The sequence below is a fragment of the Prinia subflava genome, chromosome 3 (assembly GCF_021018805.1).
Source record: "Prinia subflava isolate CZ2003 ecotype Zambia chromosome 3, Cam_Psub_1.2, whole genome shotgun sequence".
NCBI classification, from domain to species: Eukaryota; Metazoa; Chordata; class Aves; order Passeriformes; family Cisticolidae; genus Prinia; species Prinia subflava.
The window spans coordinates 34,697,901-34,704,658 of record NC_086249.1 but is presented as its reverse complement, the minus strand read 5'-3'; positions in this window follow the sequence as shown (position 1 = coordinate 34,704,658).

The following is a 6,758-nucleotide window of genomic DNA, read 5'->3' as shown; positions in this document are numbered from 1 at the left end:
ATTGTCCCGCTAGTTTCTGCGAAGACGAGGCGATGGACTGAGCTGCAGCACAGTAACTGATCTCCTCACTGACTGAACCCTACCCGGCTGGAAAAGGAAGGAACTGACACAGGAGCTGAGGGGGAGCTCCTTGGAGACGGCCCATGGCAGCCCAGCTGTGCCTAGGCCTAGTGCTTAGGAAGATGGTATCTGTCTAGGTATGCTGGCTAACTCCTTGCTCTGGCAATCCAGGCAGTCCAAGGAATTCCCCTGAGCAGTTTATCCTGTAGGCAAAGGAGGAGACCAAGCTGTACATAGATTGGTAATTTTAAATAATCTCTGGAAACTGTTCTGGCATATGCAGGAAAAGAAAGGGTACATGGAACAGTCTATGCATGTAGTTACAACAGCTCAGATATATCTTGCATATAGTTTAGGGTAATCGAGAGAAATTGATTGTGTATATGCTGGAGTATTTCTTAGGGTCAATGGATGATTATAACAGTTCCCTGATTCTCCTTTGATCCAGCTGAAGATGCCCTCCCAATGATTACAGTGGAAGCTCTTGTCCCCATTTAGAGAGCAACTGGCCTTCCTGATGAAAGCACTGAATTCCCCCATGAGTGTTACTCTAATAATAAGACTCCAATTTTTTTTAACTTACAGCCTGTGACTAGTGATGCAAAGTATCCTGTCAATTTATCTAGTGAGTATGTTCAAAACTGGTGTAGCATGGGGCTTGCAAGCAATATGGAAAAGTTATCTGCCACAGGTCCTATTTTCTTGATAACTTTTTGGAAGCTATGTATTCCATTTCAGTTTGATGATGCCTAACTTGATAGAATTCCATCAGCATCTTTTATAGTGCCTCATCACCAGTTCCCTCATCCAGGTGCATTTTTAACTTGGAGTAAAATACCTTCTGCTTTGCTCGCCTGTAAAAGAAGAGACTGTTAAAACTGAAAGCTATTGCAAAATGGCAGAAAGAGCACAAAGCAACAAATACTGAAAATGGATCATATAATTCCACACTGAAATAAAACTTTAACTCTTGTTAATGCAATATCCATGAAATAAATTATTGCAACTAGAATATGAAAACAGTATTTAACGGCTGGATATTATTCTGCCCTCATACTGGGCTACTTGCAAAGTACCTCAAGCAAAGCTAAGAGACAGTAAAATAACCTCCCTGAAATAAAGTGGAATGTAAATCAGATTGAAAGAGAACAACATTAACATTGTGTTGATTCATACTGCCAGCTGTAATGTATTGATGAAGTAACATAAAGAAGATAATAAATTTCTTACTAAATGTTTCAATGCACCACGTGATCCTAAAACACACAGTAGAAGTCTTGTTTATAAAGTGCAACCTGCAGATGAAATGATAGTAATGAATGTTCTATTATTTTGTCCTTTCAAGGCAAGAGGAAAAAGGCAAAATTCTCTTTAATTTACATGAACCACAGGCGACAGCTAGTAAAACGTTGACATAAGAGGCTGCATAGCAATGTCTTAATGCAGTTCAGTATTGATCCAACTAGTCTCTGTCTCTCAAATGCCTTTGGGACAACATGAAAGGTTAATCTTACTGAACAGCATCCCACTTCTTGATTATTGTGTGAATTTTTTTACTGAGGTTTCTTATTCGTTCAATACAAATGCTATTTCTCTTGTAAATTAATTATAATGGGAAGACTTAGTGAATATTTTTTATTGTATTCTTATGGATACAGGCATTGAGATTCAGAATCTTTTTTGTCTCTGTGGTTCAGTTCTGGTAAAAGCTACCAATGGCTGAACATTATTTACCAAATACTTATCAAATTTCACCTACCTGAAATATGTCAGGAATCTTAATATCCAAACAATTGCATGTTGAAAAAAAGCATTTACCACAAACAGCATTTCCTCATGTCTTTGCTGATTTGTGCAATGTAGTCATTATGGTTTCTTACTACATTTATACAATATTGCTAATGTACTCCTTACTCACCCCAACCCATACAAATATGTATTATTACCACATCCAAAAGTGAAAGGAATACCCTTATGCCATATAGAAATTGAAGAAGAGCATCAAAAGTGAGTTTCATGTACTAAGATTTAAGCAAAGTCATTCCAGAATTGGGGAACATTCTACTGGCAAAGCTCTTCCAACTTTTTTTGCCTTTCCAATAATTTTGCCTTTGCCAGTTATAACAGACATGAACAAAATTCTTGCTTTATACAGTGATTTTCTTCTTGTTGTTAAGTCATAATTGTTTGTTAGGTCATAGGAACTCGAATTACATGAATGGAGATTATCCTCTTCAATGTTTAGATAGCAAAGTTAAAGAATTGAGGTATGTGGGAAAGCAGGATTAAATGAGCCATAGTTTTTACAAAAGGGTGTTTAGGCAGCTGCTCTTAATAACAGCTGTAATATCCAAAGGCCTTCAGCAGTAGCTCTGCATTAATTACATGTCACCTGATAATGCAACAGGGATTATAATTAAAACTATTTTTCCATTACAAGAGAATGGCTGACTGAAGGAAGGTTGAAACCTGCTGTATGCACTGCCTTCTGTGACTATCTTCTTACATGATTTATCTCATGAAAGGGATCCTGAAAATTGTATAAACTGCTATGAAATAAAAAAGTCATCTGCCCTAGAGAAGTAAGGCATGGATTTAGTGTTATTTCTCTAAAGCAAATTTTGAGATAAAAGATTCTGAAGCAAGGACTGGAACAGACTGCATGGGAAGCAGTTGGGTCACCATCCCTGGAAGTATTTAGAAGATGTGCAGATGTGACACTCAGGGACATGGTTTAGTGGTAGACTTGGCAGAGTTAGGATGGTTGGACTTGATGAGCTCAAAGGTTTCCTCCAACCTAAACAATTCTATGATTCTATGGATTTGCTGAAGTATAGAAATATCAAAAGTGTAATTACCAATCCCAATCTGAAACACAACATACATGTTTGCTGGGAAAAAATTACTTCTAACAGCATTTACATACTCACCCTCACAGAGCAACAAGAATTAACTTACATCATTCAGGCTTATGTTATTTATTGATTCAATTAGTGAACTACCCAGGCCTTTCATAGAATTATCAGGTACATGGACGTAACAGTCTGCAGAGCCCAAATTCTTACATTGACAATAACATAACTAAAACCCAATTCAGTGATGTGTTTCTTTATTCAGAGTTGCCCCTCTCCAACAATGAGAGAAGAACAACAGCATGGCAATTTTAGCCATTGGAAAAAACCTGGTTCTTTTGTGGAAAGAGAATATTGTTCTTCATTTCTTCCTATGACATTTCAGTACTACAGTGTCACATACATTAAAAATGTAAATGGAATATTTTAATTTAAATATTGAATCAAGATATAAGCTCTACAGTTCTTGTTTCTCTACATGAAGGCAAAACTCTACAACACTTGCACCACTTGGTATTTTCCTTCTGAAATCTCAGAAATAAGTATGGCACTTTGTGATTCAGCACAAAATTAACTACTCTGCCATTTTTTAATGGATGCTTTCAACTTGCTCTTCTTCTGAATAAGCAAGAATTCCAGTTTAATAAAGAACACACAGTTTGCAAAGACTGCCATTGCTGTCCTGTTAAAAGAGAAAAGATGTATTTTTTTGGCTGAGAAAACTTTTGTTCCCACCATCCATTTAAGTAGTCTCTCATATTCTTGCAACTCCAGGGAATTCCAAAGCAAATCCCACTTTGTCAGTATGCTATTCAAACCCACTCATAATATATCTTAATCAGTTTTATTAATTTTGTTTAATTATGTGGAAAATTTAGTGTGACCTACATGTTCAGTAAAATCATGGCTTGAACTAAGTAAATACTCTTCTTAATCTCTTGCTGCTAATACGTGCTGTTAGTAATGTGGCATTACCATAATTTGGACTGGAACAACCTTGCCTTCAGTTCTCCAGAGCCATTATAAAATAACTCTTTTCCAAGAATGCAAATTGAATTTCATGTTTCCACTCATTGATTTATAATCTGAAGATGTTAAAAAAAACCCAAAACAAAAACCCCACCGCACAACATCTAAAAAGAACTTTGGAAAACTGATTCAGACTAAACCCGATGCAGAAAACACACAACACACCTCAACTACAACAAAACCCCCAGCTCCAAGAGGACAGTGTTAATCCAGATCTGTGTTCTGGCAGAATTCACCTCTGGCAGTGGAAGTGAGGGTGAGGCAGGGCAGAGGTGGAACTAAGAGTGTTGCTCTTCTCAGCACGGTCAATCTAAATCATCTGTAAAACAACTTGAATGAAAATCGACTGTATATCATTTGTGACAAACTATGCTAAGATATGAGACTGGGAAAGTTTCCCACTGTTTCATTTAAACAGGAATAGAATTTATTACAAAATGCCAGTATTTGGCTTAGTGATTAATATGTATCATCAGTGTGTATTTGTTTTCCTGGACACTTTTGAGCATAAAGTTATTTTAAAAGCTGATTTTAAGAGAATGATAAACGTTGTGTAAATGAGCACACTGCACAGAGCACTTTATATAGCATATGAGCTCCTCAGCATGTCATGGGGCTTTCTAGGGTTTCAGAGCCCATCAGTGGTAAATAGTCTTAAGTGCAAGCTAGCTGGTCTTATGACTAGGTGGGTTCAGACAGAAAAAAAGCCAAAAACAATGCCCCCATTAAGCTTATTTGAAGCACAGGGCACAGTTTAGTTTTCTCCGAGAGGCATTCAGAGAGTACACTTCAAACCAACTGAGAACTACTTAATCAACCTTAGGCAGCTCTTGATTTGGCTTAAAATGGCATTACTTCTTCAAGCCAACACCCTGCTAATGCCACAGTAACTACTATGAAGAGGACACCTGCTTATAAAAGAAAACATTCGAGTTATAAATTTTTTCACCAAGGAACATTTGGATCCCAGTGCACCGTGTCTGTATCTCATCCACAGGGCTCGTATCCATGTCACTAGTAATGACTTTCACTCTATTTATATTTCTGAAAAGGCTACTTGATGATGTGAATTTTCCACAGTGACCTAAGGCCAAGTTATTTTATTTGTGAGATAACTGGACAGAGCTGACACTCCAGAATACTTGGCCCCTCTAAATTCCTCCTGCACCTGCAGGATGAGGCAGAAATCAGAAACTGCTTGTTCAAAGGTAATGTGAAAAGAACGCAGTTTTGTGCTTTGCAAAAACATCTGATGTTAAACTTCCCTCTCTCTTAGAGAGGCCATTTGGAACAAAAAAGCCTTTTCTCTACCTTAATGAGAGCTCCGCACAGACTGTAAATTCTGATTAAGCTTCCATCCTTCTATTAATGAACAACGCCTACACTACAGACTGCTAAAAAAAAAAAAAGGAAAGAGATGCTGTTTGAAGTACTTGTGTTCATTCCCTAATTCACATTTTTCTGCCCTATGTATCTGCAAATGGGAAAACATTTATTAGAACATTTTCTTTAGACTAAACCCAAATAACTTATTTACCCAGTAGGTCCTTCTGGCTTTAAAATTATTAAATTTTGAAATGGTGAAATTGTGACAAAGCCTTTACAAGTCAATAAAACCTTTGCATCAACCCAGCAGAAAGATTCTTCCTTAGTGCAGAGAGAGAATAAATCAAGAGACAGTAACAATGCAGAGGAAATGTTTAAATGGCACTGACATCAGCACTTGACAATCTGATATAAGATTATGGCTTGATTAATTTATCAAGGGCCAAGTTGAGAGGAGATGATTAGGATAAGGTTTCAGATTAAAAAAAACTCCAACAAAACACATTACCCTGAAGTAATTTTAGGATGAGATTGAGACCATGTTACCTACACTACATTTAAGGAAAATGTTAATTTTCTTACTCTCTGACTTATTTGATTTTCAATATATGCATTGTTTCTTCAGCACAGTAAAAAGGAAATCAGATGGCCAGCTACTGTGGAATAAAATAAATTAGTCACTAAAAAAATAAGTAGTTAGTCAAGGAGAGAGAGCAGCATAATCCATTTGAATTTGTGGTTTTATTAAAACCTGGGAAATCAACACTATGAGGTGCAATTTTTCCCATGTCTGTATACACCATACACCTGAGGGAACTGGCAACTCTCTAATGGTAGCAGGTGCATTTAGGTCAGGTAGATAATAGATCAAAGGGCACATGAGGTAAATATATATCTATATATTGTGGTTCTTGGTTTTGGTGGGTTGTTTTTGCATTAGCAGTGGTTCTGGCATAAAAGTACTGTCTGCTCACACACACACACACAGAATGAGACAATGCAGTCACCAGTCACAGCCAGCACGGGCTCATGAGGATAAAGTCCTGCTTGACAAACTTCATTTCTTTTTATGACAACTTTCCCTGTTTTAATTCTTACAATTTTATACTGGTGGAGATCCTTAGGGTCCCAATAGCCTCAAAGGATTTCACACAAGCACTCAAGCTTGTACTTCATGATCAAACCACAAACTCAAATCCACTGTCAGTAACAATAGACCATCAATGATCTGTAGCACTGTAAGACCGTAAGTGGTGCAGGTAAACCGAAAATAAAACCAAACCCAAACCCTTCTACTAGTATTTTCCTGCTAAAGATGTTAAAGGGACTGAACGGGATGCTGTGGTTTAGAAAGACACAAGTACAAATCCTTCTTTATTCAAGCACATTAGCTTATCACTGTTAATGAAGATTCGAGTCTGAGGACTATCACGTAGACAGTGTATTTGTAACTTGCTAAACCAAAGTCCAGGAAAAACGGTGGCAGCATAG